Source organism: Lissotriton helveticus, chromosome 6, assembly GCF_964261635.1.
Source record: "Lissotriton helveticus chromosome 6, aLisHel1.1, whole genome shotgun sequence".
Classification (NCBI taxonomy): domain Eukaryota; kingdom Metazoa; phylum Chordata; class Amphibia; order Caudata; family Salamandridae; genus Lissotriton; species Lissotriton helveticus.
Window position 1 is genome coordinate 1,024,375,453 of NC_136067.1, and position 27,930 is coordinate 1,024,403,382.

The 27,930-nt window shown below is 44.2% G+C and overlaps 1 long non-coding RNA gene across 2 annotated transcripts in view; it reads left to right on the plus strand.

Annotated features, from left to right (window-relative positions):
* The window catches only part of LOC144761632 (uncharacterized), a 429,197-nt gene that overhangs the window by 125,662 nt on the left and 275,605 nt on the right, over positions 1–27,930 (plus strand). For both annotated transcript variants that reach the window (XR_013595826.1, XR_013595825.1), the window contains one exon: positions 12,605–12,692. This is a non-coding gene — a long non-coding RNA (uncharacterized LOC144761632). The remainder of the gene's footprint in view (positions 1–12,604; positions 12,693–27,930) is intronic.

Sequence of the window (27,930 nt, forward strand, 5' to 3'; positions counted from 1 at the left end):
GTACCACACACATACAGGCGGGAAACATTTAAATGTAAGTTTACGTCTAGTACTTTGTACAGGCTGGGTGCATGTCCAATAATAATAAACCTATGCTAGACTCACACACACACACACGTTTGCAGCATGGTGCAAACGTGTGTGTGGTACAAGGCAGCCAGAAAATGCACCAGCGCTTTTGAAGACGGAAGCAGAGCCAAATCTTTGTACATATAGTGCTGTCCTGCTCTTTCCCTTTCATAACATGAATCACAGCACAGCAACATGATTGCTGCACAGTGTTGAGTGAAAAAAGAGTGAATCTTTATATAAAATAAATTTTAAATGCCTTTGGGAAATCCTTTGCACTTAAAAAAGGGATTAGAGACAATTGTACCACTGAATATAAAAATATAGTGTTATCATATTATCATAGACAAAACTTCAAGAGACGAAATCCTGAAAGATAAGTGCATATAGAGGAAATACATTTATTAATCTCTACTCCACATTTATGTACCATCAAGATACATGTATGGGAAGTTAGTCATAGAACATCTCTAGATAATAATCTTTAGATATTTTCTCCCTTGTTATTCTGTGTACCATATTAATGTCCTGCGGTATTTCCTACAGGACATTTAGGAGGCATATCCTTAGGGGCAGATTCCTAAAGATCTGTGCGCACATTTCTTTGGCCAAGAACCAGGTGTCAAGGGAGATACTGTGAGGAAACCTCCTGTGATCCCAATGTTTGGTCAACTCTGTACATATTAGAGCAGCAGTTCTCCCAAAATGCACTGACTCCTATGGTTAAAAATCCCTGGTTTCTGTTTTTACTGATTTTTAGAGATAAATACAGACAGTAAAACATTTATTTTGGGGTTAAACAAGAAAAGAATTAAACAACATTAGATATACATAAGGCTGATATTGAAATGTGCATATTTTCATATAAGTAAATTGATTTATCTTCTGTGGGTGTTCATATCACTGAAACCTGGCAGGCATCCATGCATGACTGAACATTGATAGGTTAAATTAAATGTGGAAATATACCAGTTTCAGCTTTATTTTTTTCACAAAACACATAATAAATATGGATAACTACAGATAAAGATGACAAGACATAAATATGAAGAAATACAGGCGGAAATGTTAAAAACAAATTACCATACAACAAGGAGCCCTACCTTCAAGCAGGTCACACATGGGACCTCATTGACGTGTACAATCTAGAAGGGCATGTTTATTGGCACATTTATTTACATTTCTAACGTAAAGTAAGCAATAGGAATATAACTATGTACCGCACTGCTTACGGTTTACAATTGAATTTATGGGACCTGCAATGCTGACATGAAACATTTTTGTCACTAGTGAGCATTGCACCTTACTCTGAAGCAGTAACTTTCTAGAGCAGGACTGTCGTCAAAAAGTAGACGGGGCCACAGGCCCAGATCTGTTAGTTCCTCTGCGAAAGAGAGATGTGTTGACGTGCATCAGCCGCACCCCTCCTCCCATCCCTAGAGCGGATTTTGTGACGGGGCAGGGTCGAAGTACCTCACAGGACAATCAGGTAGTGCCAGACAGGTTGGTCTGACAGATCAGTGTGTGGGTTGTTTTTTTTGGGCTGTTTGTGGTCTGTGGGACTATTTTTACAGTTAACTTCCCTGATATTAAAACAAACATTGCCTGCAGCAAGCTCAAATCCATGCAGTCTTCCATACCTATTGTTTACACGCTAAATAATGCCCCAAATTTGAAAACATGGGTCACCTTTTTTAGCTTTCCAATTAATTAATGAGGTGCACTTTTTTTTGGCGCCCAAGTCTATTTGCTGTCCCTGTCCAACCCTGTACAATGAATTGATGCATGTGCGCAGGAAAATGTACCTCAAAGCAACACTTATATCCATGCGCAAATTCATAGTTTTCCCATCTAAAAATCATGTACAACTAATTCATGTGTGAGCTGCATACTGCTCAACACGAGGATAACTTACATCAGGTAAAATCCATCACAAATAAAAGGCCCCTAAATTCAAAAATATGTTGGCCTGCTCATCTCGATCAACTATTCTGGGCCTAAGTGTTACATTCTAAGCATGTTCTTGAGGGCAACACCTTTTTCATGTTGCTACTGATTAAGTTCTTTCGTGACATTGGCTAAACATGAAATAATTCAATTCCCCATCTGTGATGGTTGGCAGATAAAGCACAGCAGTATTTGAGATAATGGGGCCTCCTCTTAAGGTTGAAGATAACTGCCAGGAGATTAAAAAAAAAGTCAATTGCAATGTATCAGCACAGTGTATCTCTTGCTGCCAGACCCCAGAATTTAAATTACTTTTGTAAGTTCAAAAAAAGGAAATTGTTTTCAGCCTGGGTCAGGATTCCACTGCAGTGATTCATCACTGTTTACAGTTTTGCGACGTTATAATACTGAAAAACAGTGCGAAACTGAAAAACCAACAACACTGTAAAGTGATGAAATTGTTTTATGACCACCCAATAATCTTGGAATATTTCATCTCAGTTGAGACCTCAAGAATTATTATATGTTTATGTTGTTATACAAAGGAGTCGTTGTTTAGGAATAGATATTTGACACCAGTTTATTAAACCTATTCCAGGTGTCAGGCATAACTTACAGGGACTTAACTCAGGCCCCCGCAGCCCCCACGTTGCAGGGGGCTCCTGCACTCCAGGGACCCCCTCCACAAGCAAGCAGCCAACAAGCATTACACACATCCATCTCCGATGTGTGTGGTGCCATGGTGATTATGTTACGCTCGCTGCTGTTGCACCAAGGCTCAGTCATAAATTAAATGGTGAGCAGATGCATCAGCGCTGTCTGCGTGGTGGCCGTCTTCACCCTTAAGGTGGGGCTGGGCTCAGTGGCATTGTCATGCGCAATTAAAAGTGTGCGTGACGTGAGGCATCCGAGAGGGACCATGCAGCCATAATTTAATAATTACTAGCTAGCCTAGCTTTCAATCTGCCGCCCGCCTGCGCCTGTCACCAAAGAGGCAGGCCTCAGGTCGGAGTCTCTCAGTCAGAGGGTGGGGTGGGCATACAGGACTTGTAGCTGTCACAGTCACATCATGGGCATAAAAAATGTCACATAGCCCTGCAGCCCCTGTGCCCCAGCCTCCAGGGGCAGCAAGGGGGCTGAAGACAACTGCCTCGAGTTGAGCCGAGACATCTCTCTACTCATGAAAGGGCTCAATGAATATATGGCAAATGTGCACTCCTACTGTGTCACAAGAGTGTCAAGTCGGGAACCTTTCAATCCCCCAGCCAACTCAGTACTTTCGTACTCGCTTATCTGCATTCTAAGGTGCCCCAAGGTGTGAATTCCGCTGCCGCATCCATGCTGGAGGCCACACACACCTCATGGTAGGCTGCATGACCACTGCAGACAGAAGTCCCACACACAGCTTGGCCTTTACACCAGGGCGTCTGTACGTACATGAGGTTTTATGCCTTCTGTCACATCTACATCCACTTCTGAGCTGAGAAAACTGGTGCCTCATGTTGGTTAGATAATATATCTTAAAGAGCAGGGCGAATATGACCGGTTTACGCCAATGTGACTTGTTTAACTCAAAATCTAGCAATCGCCTGATTGATAATATGTTTTATCATCTTGATCACCAATGTGGCTAAATCTCCATCGACAATGTGAAGGAAAAAAAGCTGTTTTCATATAAAGGATGTCTTGAAGGCCTGAGGTCATGACATAAATGTCTGTACTCGAGCACAGCACTTCTGTGCACCTGTTTTTATACATTTGCACGGTCACAATGGAAATTATATATTTTTCCTGATATTTATTCAAGTCTTAATACCCGCAAATGGTACTGCTCTGAATATCTGTTTTTAATTGCTCTGGCAGATTTGAAAGGCAGAAAAATCAGAAACTCTAAAAATAGGATGTCTATTAAAAGTAAATCTTCCCTCTGCCTGCTGCCAAAATATCTGAAGCCATTCCTGCAATCCATGACGAAGTGTTGTCACAAATATTTGATGTTTTTGAAGACACAAGAAAATCATGTGATGAGACGTTTTGGCAGATTAACACATGGCAGGAATGGACCTAGGTGTGGTAGCCACAGATCTCCACACACGGGCAGCATAACAGCTGTCAGATTATCACCCAACTTGCCCGACACTGCAGAAGCGAGGATAAGCCCAATCCGCTACCCTCACTCCGACCGCGGTTCGCTAAGCCTGTAACAGTGAACCTCGCGATCTGAGCACAGGGAGAGGGTGGGAGAAAACAAAAGGGATGGAAGACCCAATGGACCTTGTCCGATATCTGCCTGATCAAGTCTCACAATGGAATATAAACTGACTTCTATGATCTGCAGAGGAGGAGAAAGAGACAAAAGAAAAGAAGCAACATAAATCTCCATATAGTCAGTCTCTCATGTAACATGCATCAAAAATAAACATTACAAGATCAGCACCGTATTCAGCTTACCGGTAATGTTCTAATATCTGTCTTTTATCCTTGTCCTGTGATTTGCAGGCTAACAGGTCACCGGTATCAATGTCCAAAATAATAAGAACTCCCACAATGTTCAGTTAAGGGGAAAAAGTCAACAGACATAAAAAAAACCCTTCTTGGGAAAACCAAATAAGGCCAAAATCAAAAGAAAACCCGATGTAATGTGACCACAATAAACAAAAAAGCCTAAAAAATGCTAGAAGACGCTGCTTCGTGAAAGCGTCTTAATTACACACAATGAGGGTGATCGGCAACACAAGTCCCGGAAATGCAGCACCCCGGAGCCACTGCCACGGCTTCTGCACGCAGCCGCGCAGAGAAGGCTGCCGAAGGAGATCACGAAGGAGAGAAAAATCAAAGATAGCTCCTCAACAGGAACATCCAGGACACGGGAATCCGCCCGAACACAGCTCAACGAAATTTGCGGTCCCGCAGGCAGAATGAAGCCTCGTTCAAGTACAATGCAGGTACGATTTCAAAAACTCTCAGAAATAATGAAGGGAACCCACGCTTGATGACAAAATGACCGGAAAAGAAACCAAGCGTGGAAACCCAGTGCTAGCTCCAATATAAAGCACTCGAAGAGGGAGGGGCTATACCAGCTGACACAGGTGTAAGCCAATGCACGTTCAAAGAGAGAGGACAGGAGACACAAAAGAGGTAGGAAAACCTGACTAATTCCCAAAAGTACCTCCCCTCAAAGGCCTCCCAACCGGACGGGGCTTAGAAGGGTGTCGTAAATGAAACAACCTCACTAGACGAGGAGCATGAATCCCACCCGCTGGCTCCCAGGTAGGATCCTCCGGGAGATAACCCTTCCAGTCAATCAGATACATCAACCTCCCACCCCTACGTCTTGAGTCTAAAAACGGCATTCACCTCAAACTCCTCAACCCCATCAATCACTAGTGGAGGAGGGGGGGGCAAGGTCTGGGTAGTACTAGTGTATGGTTTCAATAAGGAGGTGTGAAACACAGGATGAACACGATACTCATCGGGTAACCCCAACTTCATAGTCACAGGGTTCACCACTTTAACTATAGGAAAGGGACCCACATACCGTGGCTGCAATTTACAGGACCCATCTACTCTCAAGTTCCTAGTTGATAACCACACCTGATCCCCAATACCATAGATAGGGGCCAGAACCCTGTGTCTATCCGTCTGCCTCTTCATGTCCTCCTTTGCTTTCAACAGGTGTTCCTGTGCTTTATCCCAAATCTGAGCCAAGGACAAACCTAAAGTATTCACTGCTGGAACTTGCCCTGTCGGTTGAATAGGGATGGCTCTTGGATGAAATCCCATAGAACAATAGAATGGTGACATTCCTACTGCAGAATGAATGCTGTTGTTATATGCAAACTCCGCTAAGAGAAGAGCCATCACCCAACTACATGTCAATGAAGTCAAAAGACACCGCAGGTACTGTTCCATAGTTTGGTTGGTACGCTCAGTTTGGCCATCCGTCTGAGGATGGTATGCAGATGATAGGCGCAATTCCATATGTAATGCAGCACACAACTCTGTCCAAAAATGTGATATAAACTGGGCCCCTCTGTCTGTCACTATGGCCGATGGTAAACCATGTAACTTCACCACTGAAGATACAAAAATCAAGGCCAGCTCTCTAGCCGTAGGCAATTTAGGCAATGGTATTAAATGCGCCATTTTTTTAAACAAATCCACCACAACCAGTAGAACTGTAAACCCTGATTCAAGAGGTAGATCTGGTATGAAATCCATACTAATAGTATGCCATGGAGCAGGAGGTACCGACAGGGGCTACAACAACCCAGAAGGACTAGTGTGTGTTGGCTTGCTAACAGCACAAACTGGACAGGAAGCAACAAACACCTGGACATCATGTGCTAAGGTTTCCCACCAAACCAACGTAAACAAAATTCCCTGGTTTTGTTCATTCCAGGGTGACCCACTAGTGATGAGGAATGACACCAGCCAAGTACTGTATCCCGGAGCTCAGGAGGAATAAACAGCTGGTCTTCATGGTACAATAACCCATCTCTCAAAGAGAAAGATGGTTGAGACAACCAAGGCGTAAGATCTAAGGTCATCAACTTTTCCTTTACCAAAGCCATAAAGTCCTCTACGGAAACACTACCTACAATCTTGTCATGTGCTATAATAGGTCTCGTCTCTTTGTCTGTCCCCGATTCAACCTGATTCACGTGCATACGGGACAATGCATCTGACTTCAACTGCTTGGATGCAGGCCTATAGGTGATAACAAAATCATATTTGTTAAAAAAGGAAACCCAGCGCATCTGTCTTGGGGTCAAAGCTCGAGCAGAACGGAAAAACTCCAAGTTTTTATGATCCGTAAAGATCGGTATTGAATGCCGAGCTCCCCACAGAAGATGTCTCCACTCTTCAAAAGACAACTTAATAGCCAGCAGCTCACGCTCAGCCACCATATAATTACGTTCAGCTGGTAACAAAGTCTTTGAGAAGAACGCAATGGGGTGCATGAATCCAGTGTCCACATCCCTCTGGGAAAGTACCCCCCTACTGCACAGAAAGAGGCATCCGCCTCTACAAAGAAAGGTAACGCAGGGTCAGGGTGAACAAGCACAGGGGCCGAGGTAAACCTTTCGACCAACTGACATAATGCTGCCTGTGCTGCGTCTGACCAAAAAAACGGCACCCCCTTTCGCAGCAATACAATCATGGGAGCCACTATGTCCGAGAAATGCGAAATAAACCGCTGATAAAAATTGGCGAAACCTGTATGTCCTTAACACAGGTGGGTGATGGCCAGGTTGTTATTGCTTCTATTTTATGAGGGTCCATCATAATACCTTCAGCCGAAACAATAAACCCCAAAAACTCCACACTCGAGGTATGGAAACTGCATTTCTCCAGCTTCACATACAACTGATGTTCCTTCAGTTTCTGCAACACCTGAACAACGTGCTCTTCATGTTCCCCAACCATGGAAGAAAATATGAGGATGTCATCTATGTAGACAATGACGCTCAAATCCAAATATTCACTCAACACCTCATTAATGAAAAATTGAAAAGCAGCCGGAGCATTACATAAACCAAAAGGCATAACGCAATACTCAAACAAACCAAACTTTGTCCAGAAGGCAGTTTTCCATTCATCCCCTTCACGGACACGAATGAGATGATACGCGCCTCTAAGGTCAAGTTTAGTAAAAACCGTTGCATGCTTTAACTGATCTAGTAACACAGGTATTAAGGGAAGAGGATACTTGTTCTTAATTGTACCCGTATTGAGCGCCCTGTAGTCCACACATGCAATAAGACTGCCCTCCTTCTTTGGTATAAAAAAGATGGCAGAGGACACAGGAGAGGAGGATGGACGAATAAACCCACTAGCCAACATCTCCTCAAGATATGTCTTCAAGTGCTGCTCGTCTGGCCCGGACAATGCATATATACGGCTGCATGGTAAAGTGGCGCCAGGGACCAAATCAATCCGACAATCAAAAGAGCGATGTGGAGGAAGGTCTTTGGCTCTACCCTTATCGAACACAACGCTAAAAGCAAAATAAGGAGCGGGAATCTCTCTTGTGTCACCACAACCACTATCACCCACTGCTCAAGTTAAGGGCGTAACCCAATCCGTGGAAACCTGGTAACAACACTGTAAACAATGAACTGAATCAAGGGTCACAGTCCGCCTATCCCAATCAATCTGAGGATTGTGAGTCTGTAGCCAGGGTACTCCTAAAACTACACCAAAAGAAGGAGCATCAGTTAAATCAAACCCAAATTATATTCCGAATGTCCATATCACATAACATACATATTGGCTCCGCTTGACGGGTAATCGTCCTTGAGGACAATTCAGTACCATCAATAGCTCTCACTGGTTCTGGCTGTTCTTTGAATACCCATGGTACACTCAGTTTTTCCGCCAGCTTTATGTCCATGAAGTTACCAGTGGCTCAAGAGTCAAGTAATGCAGAAACAGGAGCTCTATTGCTATTCGATATAACCAAACAGACAGTAATAGTAAAGTGTCGTGGCACTCTCTTAACTATACCTGATATCTCACAGGGGGTGTTATGTCCTAACTCCTGTACAAGAGCATCCTGTTTCCGAACACATGCCACAGTTTTCCTCGTCGGTATACTGGATGGTTTCGCCGGGCATTCCCTAGCATAGTGACCACCATGACCACAGTATAAACACAAATTTTTGGTACGCCTCCTTCCTTTTTCCTCATTGCCAAGGGACCCCTCACCCCCCCTATCTCCATAGGTTTGGGTGCCTGCTTCTGACCTACTGACCCTCTTATCTCGCTCCTTGATGGTACTATCCGAGATACCTGGAAACGGGTTCTTTCTCCTCGCCTTTCCAACAACCGATGATTTAACTTCACCACCAAATCAATAAACGCCACACAATCATCCGGGGGATTCACGGCCTGAGATACAATGTCCTTTTACTCTTCACCCAAACCCTGATAGAACAAAGAGGTTCTCTTGTCCATGGGCCAATGGGTTTCAGAAACCAAACGGTTAAAAGAAGATACATAAGTCAATAAATCCTGTTTACCCTGCCTCAGTTTCAGTAGCTCAGCCTGGCTAGCTTGCATAAACGCATGTTTAGCGAACAAACAACGCATCTGCTCCTTGAATGCCGGATAGTTGTATAACACAGGGTCATCGTTCTCCACCAATGGGACATCCCACAATGCAGCCGTCCCTGCTAAATACGAGATAATAAATGCAACTTTAGCGGAGTCGTCTGGAAAGGCAGTAGGGCGGCACATAAAGTGTAGATGACACTGGTTCATAAATCCGCTGTACTTATTAGAGTCCCCGTAAACCGTTCGGGAACAGCCAAGGGAACAGGAGTGGGGGTGGTAACTGTTACAGCCAAGGGAGGACCACTACTATCACCAGACCCTAACCCCCTATCATACTGAAAGGTAGCAGGTTGAACCACAGGACCCTTAACTGACCCCCAAGCCTGATCTCTAGCCCTCACGGTACTCAATTCCTGCTGTAAACCCCGATTCTCCTGCTTTAAGTCTTGTACCTGAGTCTGAAGGGTCGCAATCGCCTCCACTAACTCCTGCATAGTTGGAACCCTGTCCTCCCCTGTATTCTCCGTCACATCCATCCTCGCTTGGGCAGTGTAAAAAATTCTTGGGCTTGGTGTTCTGTCAGATTATCACCCAACTCGCCCGACACTGCAGAAGCGAGGATAAGCCCAATCCGCTACCCTCACTCCGACCACGGTTCGCTAAGCCTGTCGCGATCTGAGCACTGGGAGAGGGTGGGAGAAAACAAAAGGGATGGAAGACCCAATGGACCTCGTTCGATATCTGCCTGATCAAGTCTCACAATGGAATATAAACTGACTTCTATGATCTGTAGAGGAGGAGAAAGAGACAAAAGAAAAGAAGCAACATAAATCTCCAAATAGTCAGTCTCTCATGTAACATGCATCAAAAATAAACATTACAAGATCAGCACCGTATTCAGCTTACCGGTAATGTTCTAATATCCGTCTTTTATCCTTGTCCTGTGATTTGCAGGCAAACAGGTCACCGGTATCAATGTCCAAAATAATAAGAACTCCCACAATGTTCAGTTAAGGGGAAAAAGTCAACAGACATAAAAAAAAACCTTCTTGGGAAAACCAAATATGGCCAAAATCAAAAGAAAACCCGATGTAATGTGGCCACAATAAACAAAAAAGCCTAAAAAACGCTAGAAGACGCTGCTTCGTGAGAGCGTCTTAATTACACACAATGAGGGTGATCGGCAACACAAGTCCCAGAAATGCAGCGCCCCGGAGCCACTGCCACCGCTTCTGCACGCAGCCGAGCACAGAAGGCTGCCAAAGGAGATCACAAAGGAGGGAACCAAAAATCAAAGACAGCTCCCCAACAGGAACATCCAGGACACGGGAATCCGCCCGAGCACAGCTCAACGAAATTCGCTGTCCCGCAGGCAGAACGAAGCCTCGTTCAAGTACAATGCAGGTATGATTCCAAAAGCTCTCAGACACAAAGAAGGGAACCCACGCTTGATGACAAAATTACCGGAAAAGAAACCAAGCGAGGAAACCCAGTGCTAGCCCCTATATAAAGCACTCGAAGAGGGAGGGGCTATACCAGCTGATACAGGTGTAAGCCAATGCATGTTCAAAGAGAGAGGACAGGAGACACAAAAGAGGTAGGAAAACCTGGCTAATACCCGACAACAGCAATAAATGGGACTGATGGAGTCAATGAGAACCACTGGTAGCTCCCCAGGGGCATTCCATTCACGTGTTTATCTCATATGTACCTTTGAAGATCAGCCATGTGCACCACATGCCCCAAAAGGCCCAGCTCAGTTCCAAATGCTAAATTACCTGGAATGGGAAGACAAGCAATCCCAAATTCGCATCTTCCTGACTACCAACCTTGTGTGAGCCTCATATCAGCATAACAAGGTTTAAAATGAATCAAGTACCAGCCAAGCAGATCATATAGATGTCAGCAGTACTTCACACACTGAGCCAACCTTTTGTAAATGTTTTCTAGTATCTTACTACTTCCCTTCCCTAGTTGACCCGTTCATCAGTTCTCTGACAGAGATAATTTATTCACTGGCGATGTGTTTTCCACTGTTAAGGACATATCACCCACCCATTATTTGAAGATAGTTTCACTATTTGGTAGAGTAAGGCTTCCTCACTGTATACTCTTGTTAGTAAATATCCTTTTTTATCTCAAAACAGAACATGTTTACTTTTACTAAATAAAAGTGCACAATTGTGACATTCAGAATGATTGTGCTTCAGTATGGTAGGCATGTAGTGTAAAAGTGCATATTTTCTACGGCAGTGTAGCCTGAGAGATTGGCCTCTAATGAAAGCAAGAAGATGGCCCTTCCTGACCAAACATTGTGGGTACTATAAAGCCATATTTGTGTTGTACAGGGCATCTCACATGCCAGGGTCCAAGAGCCATTGCAGTAATGATAGCTACACTGCTTAATGTCTGCATACAAATGACGCTACCAGAATGTTCATGCCACACAGGCTTTTTTAAGACAACATGTCTCCACCGAGAAGGTTAACAAAGAATCGCCCATTGGATTGGATGATGTCTGATGAGTTACAGATTGGAATACTATGCACAAGTGATAGTTTTGCTGGTCTAAGCCAAATTGTGCCACAATCTGCTATATCAAGTGTTGTAAACCCCTGTAAACTGCATGGATCCAACCACTTTGTTCTTGCAGGCCAGCTTTTCCCTTTTATCTCACTGGAAAAATATTGACAATAGATCTTTTGCAGTAGCATAGTGGTCCTTTCTGTGACAATATGGGATAACAATGAGAGCATCCAGTTAAAATGTGTCTTCTGGCATAGCCTCATATAATTTGGATTGAAGGGATCTGCATTAGATGCTTAAAACCAGCTTTGCTCTCTCCAACAGACACTCAGGACTCTTACTGTTCAATGCTTCATCAGCTCTATGGAATAAGTGGCGTAACATTAGCCCCTGCAGCCCCTGTTGTGGGGGGGCACCCTAGCTCCACATGGTCCCCACTGTTCTCAGGTGGTGGGTCACTGGCCGGAGAGCTCCTGACTAGGTCCAGAGTGTGGGCCCCCCTGCATGAACTTTGCAGAGGGCCCCCTCAAGTTTTGTTACCCCACAGCCTAGTAAATAATGTAATATAGTCACGTGTCTATGACACAGGCATGCACCCAAGTTTTTTTCTGTGTCTTGGTAAACTGCACGACAAAAGCACAAAATAAGGCCTCCTAAATGCCTGTGTATTTTGTAAAGAATGACCTCCTAGATGAGAGCCAGGTAGAGAACCAGAGAAAGGTAGTGCACATTTTGGCACAAATTTACTAAACGTTAGAGTGATATTTGAATGATGTACGGCAGCATTTCATGGTGCAAAGTTATGCAAATAACTTAAGTGCTCAACATTATTGTTTATTTACATGATGCACTGTCCCTTGCTTTGCCACTCAAGGGTGCCTGCTGTCTACTTGAGTTGTACTTATCAGCCCATTAACTGTGTACGCATAAGACAATAATCAAAATTAGGAGCATTTTGGGTGGCAAACTGTTTATTTATTTATTTATTTTGTTGGTTTTATAGAGTGCAAACAAGATCCTTGCGGATATCAGAACGCTTTCCAGTGATCAGAGCTGATTATACATAAAGAATAGCATGACACATTATACAGGTAATAATATGAATGAGAGAACAAGCATGGGATAATAGTACGAATGCACGGTAAAAGTCGTGGAGTGCAGAAGCATGGGATAACAGTACAAAAAACACAGGAACAGTCGTAGAGAGCATAACAGGAGTATCTGGATTGATTAAAGTCCATGGCAGGATAAAGTGCCTAGGAGGATTAGATGGACCCTTAACAAAAGAGTGGGATAGTAGTAAGGGTACTATTGCTCACCAGATTTACTTAGGGTCTAGTCAAGTAAATTTTGCCATGAGAATCGCTTTTACTTCCTTTTTGAAGGACGCAGTAGAAGAGTTCAATCTGGTTTCTGGGGGAAGAGTATTCCAAATCCTATGCATCATGCCAGAGAAAGTTTGTTTATATGTTTTCTTTTTGTTGAATCTTTGAGGTTTCAGTAGTAGGTTGTCTGAAACCTTAGAGGACCTTGACCCACCAGAGATTGTCAATTTCTGTGCAAGGTAACTGGGTGCCTTGTGGTGTAAGGCCTTATGTGTCATGCAGGCTATTTTTAGATGAATTCTTGCTTCAAGCGGGAGCCAGTTCAAGGATTTTAGATCAGGGGAGAAGTTTCTTCTTTTCGAGCTTGCTGCGGTGTTTATTGAGGCTCTAAGGGGAGCTGTGGTCACTTTTGGAAGGCCGCATAGAGAGACACTTCCATATTCCAAACGAGGGATAACTAGAGCTTGTACAGCCAGCTTGAAGTCATTGACTGGCAGGAAGGGCTTTAGCTTTCTCAAAGTGTTTATCTGGAAGTTTGCTCCCTTTGTAGCGTTGCTAATGTGTTTCTGCATACTGAGATTGCTGTCCAGAGTTATGCCCAAAGATTTTGCTGTGTTCACGATAGTAGGTTGAACGTTGAGTGCAGTGAGATGTTGGATTAAGTCTTGCCATAAAGGGGATTTTAGCGGGTGGAGCTATAAGGAGGAATTCAGACTTTAGAGCGTTCAGTTTAAGGTGATTTTGTGCCAACCATGTTTGGGTGCTCATGAGTGTGGTGTTAAGCCGTTTAATGTCTTCTAAGGTATTAATCTTAAGATAAAGTTGTGTATCGTCAGCGTACATATGATATTGCACGTTGAACGCCTGTAGAATTTTGGTGAGTGGCTCCATGAACAGGTTAAACAGTGTCTGGGATAGTGAGGACCTTTGCGGGACACCCAGCCTAACTGGAACTGGATTGGAAAGGGTGTTGTTGATCTCAAATTGTTGTGTTTGGTTATGTAGAAAAGACAACTACCTGTGCTTATGTTAATTGCTAAGGTTTGTGAATTTGTGCCTGCCATTTACCTACGTTCACTGCTGAAAGACCTATTGTTTTCTCCTCTTCATTTCATTTCCCTCTTCCTGCCTGCTCTCCCAGATACAGGTAGTGGATTAGAAAGCTGAAACGATTCCTTACCTAGTTATACTCATGTGGTGGTTGATGGGCAAAGACTTGACTAGGCCTGGAGGTGAGCCTACGAGGCTGTGAAAGTGTCATGAGACCTCACAACCAGCCTTTACATGCCTGAATATGCCCTCCCCCCCAAGGCATCTCAGCCTGGGCATCGAAGCTAAGGGCATAGAGGACATGGCCAATTGCCTGTTTGAATCTGTTTGGACAGAAATATATGAGAATCAAAGATACTGCCCATTTCACAATCTACAACCACTCTAATGGAAAACAGCCACAGGCATGGCCATGCACACAAGATCACAACAAGCACACACCTCTATCTACCATGAAACAGTCAATCCACCCTCCACTCACTCACCAAACACTATCCAGTCATATAATACACTGTTACATACCCTTTTATCCATACATCTGAACACTCCTCCACAAACCACAACTTTGTACTACAACACAAAAATAGACATTTCCTTCTATATCAATAATCCATAAAAGAAACCCTCTCAGTCTCACAAACGTGCTGCCTTTCCCAAAAAAATCACTTGATAACCATCAGCCAACTCCTAGTATTCCCCTTGCCACCTCCTCAATCCTTTCATCAAGCCTCACTATACAACCCTTCTATTCTTTGAGTACTGTGTGTTTGTACTCGCTGGAGAAGAAGTTTTCACTCTTCCTATTTAGATCTGGAGGAAGGATCTTCCGCCGTGAAACATACAAACTGCTTGGCAAGTATCTATGTCTACTCTGTGGTATGTTGTTTGTGCTGCTTCACTCAGGAGAAATCATTTATTCACGCTACATAGGGCCTATTGGTCACCAAAAAGGCTAACAAGGATGAATAAGCAATTGGTCAAGTGTCCTAAGTGTGGGGAAAGAGAAGCAGATGACCTCCATATGTTCTGTCATTGCCCGAGCCTCTAGGTGTATTGCCACAATGTAAGTGAAGTCCTTTCAACAGCATTGGGAATGAACCTGGAGGTAAGCATACATTTAAATATGTTTGGGGTTGCGTTAAAGGACGAGACAAGGGTAATTTTGCGCAGCAAACGGAGGCATCTTCTGTTTGTACTGATTAAGTATGGGCGAAATTTGCAAATTCGCGTTCTGCGAATTCGCGCGAAATCGAATTCGCAATCCGCAAAATCCGCAAATTCGTGCGAATTTGCGGATTTTTGTTTCTTTGCGTGTTCGCTGGGTTTTTTGCGTGTTTGCGGGGTTTTTTGCGTGTTCGCTGGGCTTTTTGCGTGTTCGCGGGCCGCTTGCATGGCGAAGTTACCCATGCGGTTGTGAATGGGCACAGCACCCTCTGGTTCACCACTGCCACCCTCTTGTTCATCACTGCTACCCGCTGGTTCACCACTGTCACCCTCTGGTTCACCCCTGCCACCCTCTGGTTCACCCCTGCCACCCTCTGGTTCACCACTACCACCCTCTGGTTCAGCACTGCCACTCTCTGGTTCACCCCTGCCACCCTCTGGTTCATCACTGTCACCCTCTGATTCACCACTGCTACCCTCTAGTTCATGACTGCCAACCTCTGGTTCATCACAGCACCTCTGGTTCACCACTGCCACCTTCTGGTTCACCCCTGCCACCCTCTGGTTCACCACTGCCACCCTCTGGTTCATCACAGCACCCTCTGGTTCACCCCTGCCACCCTCTGGTTCAGCACTGTCACCCTCTGGTTCACCACTGCCACCCTCTGGTTCACGACTGCCACCCTCTGGTTCATCACAGCACCTCTGGTTCACCACTGCCACCCTCTGGTTAACCACTGTCACCCTCTGGTTCAGCACTGCCACCCTCTGGTTCACCACTGCCACTCTCTGGTTCACCACTGCCACCCTCTGGTTCACCCATGCCACCCTCTGGTTCACCACTGCCACCCTCTGGTTCACCCCTGCCACCATCTGGTTCATCACTGCCACCCTCTGGTTCACCCCTGCCACCCTCTGGTTCACCCCTGCCACCCTCTGGTTCAGCACTGCCACCCTCTGGTTCATCACTGTCACCCTCTGGTTCATCACTGCCACCTTCTGGTTCACCACTGCCACCCTCTACCGAGACCTTTTGTGACGCAGCGGCAGCACAAAAGATGCGCCATTGTGCTGGGTATTAACAACGTGACGCATCTGAGAGATGCATCACGTTGTAAAGCCCTGCGCCATCAGGAGGCGTTCCAAAAGGGGGTGGTGATGGACGGAGCATCTGAATCAATCAAACACTCACACCCAGTCAAAAGATCTGGGTTTAATCCATCACCGTTCTTTAGCCCACTCTGCCACCCCAGTTCTGACATGGCTATATGCAAATCAGTCTGACCCTGTGCCTCATGGGAACAGTCCAGCCCGAACTGCCAAGCCATGTCTTCCCTGGACCGGAAACAAGCTTCCGAGGACCGGTTTCTGGCATTCCAGCCGTCTTCAGCCCGGCTTGCTTGAATCAAGTGGCAAAGTGAGCAAGGGACTCATGTCTGAGCATACCCTGCCACACTTATGGCGGCCAAAAGCGGTACAAAAGGGGGTGATGATGGATGGAGCATCTGAATCAATCAAACACTCACACCCAGTCAAAAGATCTGGGTTTAATCCATCACCGTTCTTTAGCCCACTCTGCCACCCCAGTTCAGGAGGCGTTCCGGCGCAGGGGAGGGCGTTCCTGCGTAGGAACGCCTCCTAAAAGTGGCTGAGTGAAATCTACAAGATTTCACTCAGTCACTTTTAGGCCAATGCTGCGTCAAAACCCTGCACCTGCTTGAAGCAGGCGCAAGGCTTGATGCAGCATTGGGGAGATAGGGCCCCCCAGAGCATTGCTACGCAGCTCCAGCAATGCGCTGCTTTTACGGCATAGATGCGTGACGCATCTGTGCCGTTTTTGCCACATGGTGCGCCACATTGTAAATGCGACGCACCATGGGTGGCGGAGCTGCGGCGCACAATAACTGGCGCATCCCTGGGGATGCGCCAGTTATTGTAATTCTACCCCTATACATTTAGCCAACGAGGGAGCACTTACTGATTAGACAGTAGAAAGTACTCCAGTTGAGTAGAGGTATTGCACAAAAAGGTGGCATCTTCGTGGACAAACACGCAGGGCGGGATTCATTTTGCCCCCTGTTAGACTTATTTTTTCCTTGTTTTTCTGCCCTTCTGCCCTCTGTTAGACTCGTTTTTTGTGCCCTTCTGCCCTCTGTTATTCCCTTGTTTTTGTGCCCTTCTGCCCTCTGTTAGACTCGTTTTTTGTGCCCTTCTGCCCTTTGTTAGACTCGTTTTTGTGCCTTTCTGCCCCGTTAGACTCGTTTTTTGTGCCCTTCTGCCCTCTGTTAGACTCGTTTTTCCCTTGTTTTTCTGCCCTTCTGTCCTCTGTTAGACAGTTTTTTTGTGCCCTTCTGCCCTCTGTTAGACTAATTTTTCCCTCGTTTTTCTGCCCTTCTGCCCTTTGTCAGACTGCTTTTTGTGCCTTTCTACCCTCTGCATCTCCACATCATCACTCAGCGCTACCCCAGCATCACTCAGCACCACCACATTATCACTTAGCACCACCACATTATCACTCAGCACCTCCACAGCACCACTCAGCACCACCACAGCATCACTCAGCACCACCACAGCATCACTCAGCACCACCACAGCACCACTCAGCACCACCACTGCACCACTCAGTGCCACCACAGCATCACTCAGCACCACCACAGCATCACTCAGCACCACCACATTATCACTCAGCACCACCACAGCACCACTCAGCACCACCACAGCATCACTCAGCGCCACCACAGCACCACTCAGCACCACCACAGCATCACTCAGCACCACCACATTATCACTCAGCACCACCACAGCATCACTCAGCGCCACCACAGCATCACTCAGCACCACCACATTATCACTCAGCACCACCACAGCGCCACTCAGCACCAACACAGCATCACTCAGCACCACCACAGCATCACTCAGCACCACCACAGCACCAATCAGCACCACCGCAGCACCACTCAGCACCACCACAGCATCACTCAGCACCACCACAGCATCACTCAGCACCGCCACATCATCACTCAGCACCACCACAGCACCACTCAGCACCACCACAGCATCACTCAGCACCACCACAGCATCACTCAGCACCACCACAGCACCACTCAGCACCAGCCCAGCATCACTCAGCACCATCCCAGTATCACTCAGCACCACCACAGCACCACTCAGCATCACCACAGCACCACTCAGCACCACCACAGCACCACTTAGCGCCACCCCAGCATCAATCTGCGCAACCATTCAACAACAACTGGTTCAAATATGTTCTCTCAATGTTTCAAACTTTATAACAAATGTCACAAAAATATGTTAATATTTCACTTTTGTTCCTGGATTTTCGTCACAATAAAATAAACTGAACATAATCTTCACAAAAGTTATTTACAAAAGTTTAAGCTATTGACATTATAAATTAAAATCACTTTTATTTAAGTATTAATTATTTAAAAAAATAAAAGCCAATGTAATTTGTAATATCAATACAGCTAAGTCACGTAAATACAAAACATGTTGCATTACAAATGCTATAGGTGTCACATTTGCGAAAGTTATAACTATTGGCATTGTAAATGACAAAGCTATTAATTTAGCTATTTTCAAAACCAACACATAAATAAAAATAATTGTAATTTACAAGACCAATAGCTCAAACTTTCCTAATGCGAGACCTATTGCATTGCAAATGCTTGTTTTTATATCTGTCAGTGCTTCCTGTTGAGGTTTAATTTTCGTGACAGGCGCCTCATTGCCTACTTGTAACTATTCTCTGACCCTGCTTCAAGGGTCAGAGCAGGGTCAGAGAATAGTTGCAAGTAGGCAACGAGGCGCCAGGAAGCACTTACAGGCTTACAGCAGCAGGTGCCCAAGTTGAAGTTAATTTCTTTGTAACCCTTTTGTAAAAGGTTACAACAAATTAGCTTCAACTTTTGCACCTGCTGCTGTAACCCTGTAAGTGCTTGGGAAAATTCGTCCCCGCTTAGCGGATTTTACCGCGATTTCGCGAGATTTGCGGATCGCGAAATCGCGGAAAATACGCAAATTCCGTGAGCGGAACGAATTTTCAGGCCATGCTTAGCACTGATATTGTTAGCAGGGCGTGCTATTTGGAGAAAGTGGGTATCGCAACTCCCTCCCTTAAGGAGGGAGTGGTTGGACTCAATGCGAAGGGTCCGAAAGCTGGATCGAAGTAGGGAGGGGATTAAGAAACTGGATTTCTGGACATCTGGGATAAGAATTTTTTGTTTTAATATTTTCACACTGGCGTTTTAATTTTGTTAAAACTGGTTCAGAAGACCGATGATTAAGCAATTTGGCAATAACTCCTGCGCTCTGGGGTTGCGGACTGGTTTTTCTAGACCTTTTCTCTGGGTCGACCTTGATGGAATAGGGGGAATGGGGTTTTACTTCCTGACCATGTTCACCGCTTGGAGGAAGGAATGGTATCCCCCTGGTTTTCTTCCTTTCAGCCTATTGAATGCACAAATGAGGACTAAAAAAAATATTTTATCTTCCTCTCACGCAAGACAAATAACAACACTCTCCTCCAGAAATAAAGCAAAACCATCCCCTACTCATCCTACATCCACCTCTTCAAACCCTTGTTTACCCACTCTCACACTTCACAGCGACTCTACTCTCACCCCCAATCCCACCCCATTCTCTACGAAATGCACAACTCACCAGTCCTTCCCACTCATAACCACTACCTCAAGTCACTAACAAAATATCAGGTACTACTACTGCTCAAAAAGTAAACCAAACACACATCCAAAATTTATAAGAAAAAAATCTCATATTCATAAACACCTAACCATCCCATCATACCTACATGAAACAACTCTGCTCTGAACACACATTTAAACTGATCTCTACCTCACACTCTAAATGCAACAAATACACCAATCACGCAATCCACAAATACACAACAACACTCACTCATATGTCTATAATGCATTGCTGAATTCAGATCCATAAAATATGACCCGCGTGCGCCATCACCATTACTAACTCATTTACCTTCCACCTTCACCATATGTAAAAGAAAGCAACTCCCCAACTCTCTTCATATATTCCCTTGGCTATCTCACAACAAGCCTATCTTTCAGACAGAGCCCAACCCATCAATTTCAACCAAATTCATCACTGTTCACGCATGTTGACCCCAAAAAGTATTCTAAGCTTTTTTATGACACTAACGCTTACCAAAAATAACACGTTCTCTGTCCTGCAACAGTTAACACTACCATCAAAAGCCACCACCCACAACTTCAAAGAAGAAAGCTCACTCTCCCATACCACAAACTCACACCACCAACAACAAACATGGTGTAGACTAACTAATACTTGTTCAATTAAAAAAAACAACTACCACATATTTAACTTATTGATAGACACAGTACCTGACTTACTTTCATAACTGAATTATGGCTGGAGGAAGATATGGCACCAGTATTGCTTTAAGTTGTTCCACCAAGATATCAAACTGTGACACACAATCTCATAGTCAAAAGAGGAGAACGCTTATCCATCATATATAAAGAAACAACAAATCTCACCAAAGTTGAGGACATTTCTTTAGAAGGGTGTGTGGTCGTCCTTGTCAAATGCAATCTTACCCCAACATTATCATGTAACTTTCTCCTCCTCCACAGCCCACCACCTATCTGTTAGACATGGCTTTTTCAGTGGGTATATCCGCCAGACTTTTTGCTTTGTGGCCTCTTGTCTTTGACCTTGTTTTTGTTGGTTTTAGGACTCTGGGCACTTTACTACTGCTATTCAGTGCTAAAGTGCATCTGCTCTCCATGTAAATTGTGGTTATGGATTGGTGTTTCTATGATTGGCTTATTTGATTTACTACTAAGTCCCTGGTACAGTGCACTGTGTGTGCACAGGGCCTGTAAATCAAATGGTGCTAGTGGGCCTGGATCACTGATTGTGCCTCCCATACAGGCAGCCTTTCAAAGGTGTCTCAGACCTGCCACTGCAGTGTCTGCGTGCAGTTTTTACTGCCATGTCGACCTGGCAAGTGATCCCACTTGTCAGGCCCTAATCTTTACTTTTCTTAAATGTATGACACCCCGCAGGTAGGCCTACGGTATCCCTGTGGGCAGGGTGCAGAGTGGGGGAAAGGAAGGACATGTACTGATGCTTGTGACATGTCCCGATAGTGAAATACTGTTAATTTGTTTTTCACTATTGTAATGCTATGTGCCCCATAGGGTAACACAGGAATGTATTTGTAACATCTTACAAGTATAACTTTCCATTGGGACAAGATAGAGAAATGGAGTTTAGGCTCTCTAAACTCAGAATGTAATAAGACATCTTTTAGTAAAGATGTTTTTTAAACTGTGTGTTTGAAAATGCCACTTTTAGAAAATGGGGATTTTCTTGCTTTAGCCGTCCTATGTGTCTCTGCTCAGTTGTGCATTGACTGGCTAGTTGAAGTGACAGGAGATGGGCATAGGTATTCACTTTAGACAGCCACTTGGGGGGGTTGAGGTATGTCCTGCCTTTCCTGGATGACTCAGAGCAGAGCTGAATAGTCCAGGGCTACATTTAGAGTAGTGGGAGGAGTTTTCCTTGCAGCTGAATCGTCCCTGTTTTCTGTAGACAATGCTGTCTCCGCCTACTGCCAAGAAGCTGAACAAGAGAGGACTTTCTGCCACAGGACAACAAAGGAAAGCACGTCTGGACTCAAGAGGAACCTCTGCCAAGGATCAGAGATGGAGAAGCTGGAGGAGGAGTCCTGCCCATTGCTTTGTGCATTCTTTGCTGGGTTGGCCTCCTGCAGTGGCTGCTTATGCCAAGGAGAGGACAAACTAATGGGCTTTGCTGTGTATCCTGCTTGTGAAGTTTCTCCAAGGGCGTGTGTGTGATTGCCTTCTTTTAAGAAGTTTCAGGGACATAAAGGCTTCCAGCAAACCTGCTGGTCCTGCTAGAGTCTGCCATCTGTGAGTCCTACCCTTGCCTGAGGTGCCTCCCTCTAATCAAAAAGCCTCAGAAGCGGATTTTGCAGCTGATCTCTGTAAGAACCAAAGTAAAGCAACACGAAGCCTTGCAAAGCCTTGTGGAGTCCCGCCGCACAGCTGCGTACTCCTCGAACTGAAGCTGGACGACGTGAAGCCTTGCTGAGTCCCGCCACACAGCTGTGCGCTTCTCAGAACAGAAGCTGGATGATGTAGAGCCCCGCAAAGCCTCACTTCGCAGGCCCCAGCAGAAATGCCTCGCAAAGCAATACCTCACCTCTAGTAGGCAATGTATTGCACCCAAGTGCCAAATCTACAACAACCCCAGGGCCTCAGTAAGAAACAGACGCATCACCTCCCCACACAGTAAGAAACCAACACATCACCTAAACCAAGGAATATTGAGGGCATTGCCCAGTGAAATACAATACCCAAAAGCCTTCCTTAGGGAGTTGGGCATTGGTGTTCGCATAAATCCTCAGCCACAAGAGTAGTGATGCCAGCTTTATCCTGTCACTGACAGATGTAAAGCCCAGCTCTGATAGGCACATAAAGGCAGGGCATGATTGGGGAGCAGCCAGTAGCCTATGAGCCAACTTATTTCCTACCTGCTGAATTGGCCTGGGGCCTTTATAGCAATGGACACCTACCCCATAAGTCACCACAGAAACACATTTACTCCTCTAAATCTCTGTCAGTTCTAATCAGTTTGTGGCCCAGCCATCTCACAAATGAGAACACCACCTCCACAGTTGTTTGAGTAGGAGCAGCCCTGGATTTATCTATGCTCTTCCTGGTTATATTTTGATCAAAAGAAAGCCCCAGATAATTAAACCACTTCACTCTATGAATTTCCGACACCCTTCCCCCCCAAAAAAGAAAGTCCTAGTTTTCACTTTTCTAGGACTTAGGCTAATTATAAAAGATTTTTGCAAGTTTGTTTTAAGATTGAGGCCCCCACAAAGTTATTAAATTCATATAACAGAAACTGGAGACCATTAGCGGTCTTTGCCATTAGTACTACATTATCTCCATGCAACAGCATGGGCAATGATCTTCCCTTAATTATAGAGAGATCTTTCCCTATCCTAGCCAAGTGGGATTCCAAGTCATCGATATAGATGAGAAACAGAAGGGGGGCCAATACGCACCCTTGTCTCACCCCTGGTGTGACCTAATGGTTTCTGTATGTTCCCCATCCTCTCTAACTCTAAATCTGATGTTGGTATCCCTGTGCATTCTTTGTAGGAACCCAATTTAATCTGGTTCAATCCCTATCCTGGTCGTACAGTGTCACAGCTTACTCCTACTTAACAAATCGAAGGCAGATGAATTCAAGGTAAATGGAACCTCTCCTTGGCTTATAATATTTCCCTATGATCAGGTGTTGAGAGTTAAGTGAACCTCTCTGGATAAGAAGGCTTTCATGACCAATATGGTCAAGAACAATTCTCAATGCTCACAAAAACTAGTTGTTACATTCTATGTTTCTTATAATCTGCATGTTCACTTTAAGTTTATATGTCATTCAGCCGCAAGCCCCTGCATGCGACATGCTGTATTTCACGGTTGGGCTCAGTTGACACCTGATGCTTGTATTGCTATGATCTTCTCTCACCGCGCTGCAATATATTACATGTCATTTTTAAATTTGAAGAAGCTTCTTTTCAATATTGGCAATGAGGGAAAACCACTTTTTTCAGCAGCAGGGGCACAGAGTGGTAATTTTGAACCCAGCAGTAGGAAAACAAATTTTTTCTACGATTTCTAAGTTTTCAATGGATGCATTTATTTTATGGAAAATTAGAAGCCCACAAGATTTTGTTTCATCTGATCAATGTCCAGCTACATGGTGAACGGTACATTCCCCGTTTCAAATTATATATATTTTCACATTTTTACATTAAGTGTTCTGATAGCACCAGCGGCAGAATCGGAAATGATATAATTCTGTGCATTGATTGCCCCTGCGGCTGCTTACGGAAATTTTAATTGTTCAATTTAAACTACTTTTAGTGTCTTGATAGCACCTGCGGCAGTATTTGTGGCCCTTTAGCATTGTGCACTGATTGCACCCGCGGCTGTTCCCTGCAATTTCCTTCGCTTGGATTTACTGGCGTGATTATTTTAAGACCAACTGTACTGGCTGTGTGTTCTGCATGTTTGGGAAGCTTCACCTCAACAGTGTTTTAATTTAATATTATTCATTACATCCATGCGCAGTTAAAGTTTTATTGCATTTTTTTAAGAAGACGCGTGAATAGAATCCAGCGCACTCACCGTTCGTTCTTCTCTTCTGAACTGTTTTGTCCCGCGCTGAAAGAGGCTAGAGTTACTCCCTTACTTAAAAATCCACGAGCAGATGCCTCAATCTTTAAAAACAACAGGCCAATTTCTCAGCTCCCATATCTGGCTAAGGTACTTGAACAGCACGTCCTCAAAATACTCTTCACCTTTTTTGAGGAACATAGACTGCTACATTCCAGACAGGCCGGCTTTAGAGCTCATCACAGCAAGGAGCTGGTGATTCTATCTGTCCTGGATGAGCTGAGGGTCATGGCTGACAAGAAAGTATCGAGTGCCCTGATCTTATTAGATCTATCAGCGGCATTCGTTACAGTCAGCCATAAAACCCTCCTGACCCGACTCGCTAACGTGGGCATAGAGGGACTTGCCTATCAATGGCTTAAATCCTTCCTGTCCAATCGGACTCAGAGGGTGCAGCTAGGTGATCAGGTATCGATCACTGGCTCCTTGACTTGTGGTGTTCCACAGGGCTCTGCGCTGTCCCCCCTACTTTTTAATTTATACTTACAACCTTTGTTGGAGACTCTGGCCCAATTGGATTGCCAGGTTTTCAATTATGCAGATGACACCCAGCTCCTTGTACGGATTAACAACTCTAGTTCAGCTCAGGAACACGTACAAGAGGTACTACGTTTCACAGTGAGCTGGATGACTGACAACTCACTTAAAATAAACCCAGATAAGACGGAAATTTTGGTCGTCCCACATATCAATAGTCTATGGGGTGATCAGTTTTGGCCACGGGAGCTGGGAGTTGCCCCAACCCCAGTCCCAGTGGTAAAAAGCTTGGGAATTAAAACCGATGCCGAACTCTCAATGAATAATCAAGTGTCTGCAGTGGTTGGCACCTGTACAGGGCTTATGAGGTGTTTACGGAAACTTATCCCCCTCCTCACCACAGCTTCTCTACAGGCAATCGTCTCGGCTACAATAATGTCCAGGTTGGACTATGGGAATGCCCTTTATATTGGCCTTCCTTGGAAACTGACAAGAAGACTCCAGGTCATGCAGAACGATGCAGCACGCCTTATTTTTGGTCTACCAAGATGGGCTCACGCTTCTCCACTGCTCCTGAAACTAGACTGGCTCCCTATTAGGCAGCGAGCAGTTTTTAAGGGCCTTTGCATTGCCCAAAAGGCCATCTATGGTCAAGCTCTGTCCTACATCAAGGACCGTCTGATAAATTACATCCCTGCTCGGACTCTCCACTCTTCTGTGGCTTGTCCATTCCACTCTCAAAGGGGGCAGAGCTGTTTCCACCTTGATACCACAGCTCTGGAACAACTTACACGAACACTTGCGCAGGGAACCAGTCCTCCTTCCTTTTAGGAAAAAACCCAAGACTATCTTGTTCTTGGAGGCATTGACCATGAAATAATTCGTCCACACCAGCTCATACACACTGTTTGTCGTAAACTCCCCCCTCGAAGCGCGAAGAGACCTGATGGTGAACCAGCTCTATATAAAAGCTACTTAACATAACATAACATAACACGTCATCAGTGAGCTAATATGTTGCTTGGAAACGCCGCATTGCGTCTGCAGCTTACGTAAATACACATACGGCGGCCATGTTTTATTTTGCACCGAAATACCATAGCAACCACACGGAGCAACAACTTAACGGTTTTTTTGTATCGTTCACGTTATATTTCTACTGCAGTGCTTACTCAGTTACTTTTATTCAACCTCAGCTCAGCGTTGGACTACATGTATACTGATATCTTTACAACATTTGGACAGCAGTAAGTTTATATTACCTTTGTTTTCATTTTAAGTACATTTCAATCTCAGTTCAGCATTCCTTTTCTGGAATGCATACATACCAACATTTTTACAATTCTTGAACAGCATTAAGTTTGTATTTACTTTGTTTTCATTATAAGTACATTTCTACATTATTAGTTACATTTTCACAATTAGTCACGTCAAAATGCAATTTGACTCTCCTGCAAAATTTCTACAAGTTAAAGGTGATCCACCAATGCCATAGTACAGGTGGAAAGAAGAATTCTTGACATATATGAAAGCTATAGCTGGTGAAAGAATGTGTTCTGAAAGGAAAAAAACATATTTTTACAATGTTTTGGCTCAGAAGGTCAGGTATTATTTAGATCACTACCACAGATTACTACATAAAATGAAGGGGGAGGTGATTCAATGAATGTGTATACTGAAGCTTTAGCTAGTATGGAAAAGAGATTCAAACCTACAATTAAGATAGCTCTGAATCATTTCAAATTCTACACTAGAAAGCAAAAAGATGATGAATCATTTGATGACTTTTTAACAGCATTGAGGTCTTTGAGTATTCATTGTAACATCGGTACCATGACTGACAAGATGATACGTGACCAGATAATAGTTCATGTTAAATGCAAGAAGATTCAAGATAAGTTATGGGTCATGGGTGATCCCAATTTGAATGAAACCATTGCCACAGCTAAAGCCCAAGAACAATCTGATTTGTGGATGGGGATTGTCAGACAAAATACAGATAAAATATCTACTGAGGAAGAAATCTGTGCTATTGGACACACAATTGAACCTAAACAAGAGGCTACACAATCTCAACAAGTTTAAACAGAATCCTGTTCAGAGAAGAAATGAAGTGTTTAATAACAATGGTGTATGTACAGATGTGGTAACAAATCTCACTATGCTTCTTTTCCAGGTTGTCCGGCTTTAAATAGAGAGTGTAAAATGTGTAATAGGGTAGGTCATTTCAGCAACATGTGTAGAGATAGAAGACCTCATTTTCAGAGACTTGGAGCCATATCGTCTGTATCTGAAGATAACATAAACACGATTAGAGAAGCATCACACAGTATGGACAAAGGTTTTGTAGTTTCTATTTTGGATAACTACACACAAGTGTGAATGAGATCACCCAAATGTACTTTTCAAGTTTTTGGTATCGATTTGTTACTTATGGTTGACTCTGGTTCACCATGGACCATTATTTCTTATCAATACTATATTGACACTTTAGCTAATTCTATTTCATTTAATCTTTTGCAACAATCGGATATTGTTGCTGAAAGTTTTTGTGGTGCAAGAATTGATATTATGGGTTATTTTCATGTAGAATTACATTTCAAACATAGAAAAGCTGAGATAAAACTATATATTTCCCAGAAAGGTGTAAATGTTCTAGGATGGTATGATCAGTGGAAATTGGGAATTATTCTGAATTCTCGTTCTAAGGAACCAGTATCAGTATGTGAAGATTATTTGATGGACACGGCTACTGTTGTTGAAGACAGTTTGTCACAATCCAGTAAAGAAAGTAAGCTCATCAAACATTTCAGAAAGGTATTTTGTGACAAACTAGGCAAGCTAAAAAATGTTGCACTTAAAATTGTGTTAAAAGGGAATTACACACCAGTGGTACAAACATTGAGAGGTGTTCCCATTAACATTAGAGAAGAACTTAAATTAATGTTAGATGAGTTATCCAAGGAAGGTATTATTAAACCCATAGAGTCATTGGAATGGGTGTCTCCGAT